This window comes from Anabas testudineus, chromosome 9, assembly GCF_900324465.2.
Source record: "Anabas testudineus chromosome 9, fAnaTes1.2, whole genome shotgun sequence".
NCBI lineage: Eukaryota > Metazoa > Chordata > Actinopteri > Anabantiformes > Anabantidae > Anabas > Anabas testudineus.
In genome coordinates, this window is record NC_046618.1 from 23,085,267 (window position 1) to 23,086,849 (window position 1,583).

Genomic DNA, 1,583 nt, shown 5'->3' on the forward strand with positions numbered 1-1,583 from the left:
CTAGCGGGAGGTCATGTGACTTCCGGTAGTACTCTGTCAAAATAAAAGGTGGGCTATAAAAGAAAAATGTATCTAATAATAATAACAAAATATTTTACTTCTGTTATTATTATTATTTATATTATTATTTCATCTACTAAAATAGGTTAAATTTTACTAATATTTTAATTTCAAATGATTTTCTGTTATTTCATCCCTTCTCAAACATAGCCTTGAACACGTTTGCAAGTTTGTAATAAGGATTTGTTATAAATGGCAGATGTAGGGTCTATCGTTTTGTTTAAAAAATCTAGCTACAGGGACAATATTTGACACTTCTTTCTAGATTAATAACATGATTCAATAAGGAATATTCAGTCAACCAACATTGACCCAAACACTGTATCTCTGTTACTTTACACTGATTTAAAGTGTCTGGATTCTTACTTTACACTGATTTAAAGTGTCTGGATTGTTACTTTACACTGATTTAAAGTGTCTGGATTGTTACTTTACACTGATTTAAAGTGTCTGGATTGAAATTCTTGCACAACGAGACACTTTAAAATGTCACCTTTGCCTCTCCTAACTCATTTTAAACAAGAAGGAAGTTCAGTTTCCATGAAAATAATATATTATCAAATAATATATTATTAATTACTACTTTCAGATCTAATATAAATTTATAAATTTATAAAGCAATAATATTTTTAAACCCCAGCAGATTCGTGATGAGCTCAGTGTTGGTAACTTGACAGGCTCCTTGTGTTTCCACAGCTCATGTGATACAGCGACACCGTGCGGCCACTGTCTGCAGCCTGCTGCAAGTTCACGGACTTGACCTTCAGAGATAAACAATGTGTTACTTAAATAACTCAAAAACTTTTATAAAGCTGAAGTCTTTTGTTGATCTAAGTCAAAATTGACTTTCTGGGGGACAGATATAGCAGTTAGCTCAGCTCATAAAAGACATGTAAGTCTGTAAGTTATAAATTATTATCTCGGAAACTAATCACAACATTTTTTTCCAGTAGTGAAAAGTAACTAAGTACATTCACAAATGTGCACATAAATCACTTTTGTATGGCTCACTGATGAGTTTATTCTCAACAAAAGTGAGAGGACATCACAGGTGAACGATGCACAGTTGCATGGGTATAAGAAAAAAGATCAGATGTTGATGAAACCAGCAACACTCACAGGATGTCCATGAAAATAAGAACCTACAGTGACAGTGTGCAACCTCCTGTGAAGAAGTACAAAGATTTTTCTTTAATTAAATTGCCACTGATTTTTTTTCATTATAGGATGTTTTTAATTTTGTATCAACCATTATGCCATTTCTGCTCAAGGTGAAGAAGCATTTCTACTGCTGTAATTGTTTCCCTCTATCTACTTATATTTTATTATATTTATATTTACATTTACATGATATTATGGACTAAATGTGACTGAATATGAGTGACTGGTGGAATTTAAAAGTCTATTGAAAGTTCAGCCAACAGAGAGCAGCAGAGGACTGAAGGGAACACAGACAGTACTCAGGCAAAAACTACTTGTACTGTAGTACAAATATCTTGTTGTGTGTTTTTAATCTGAAAATA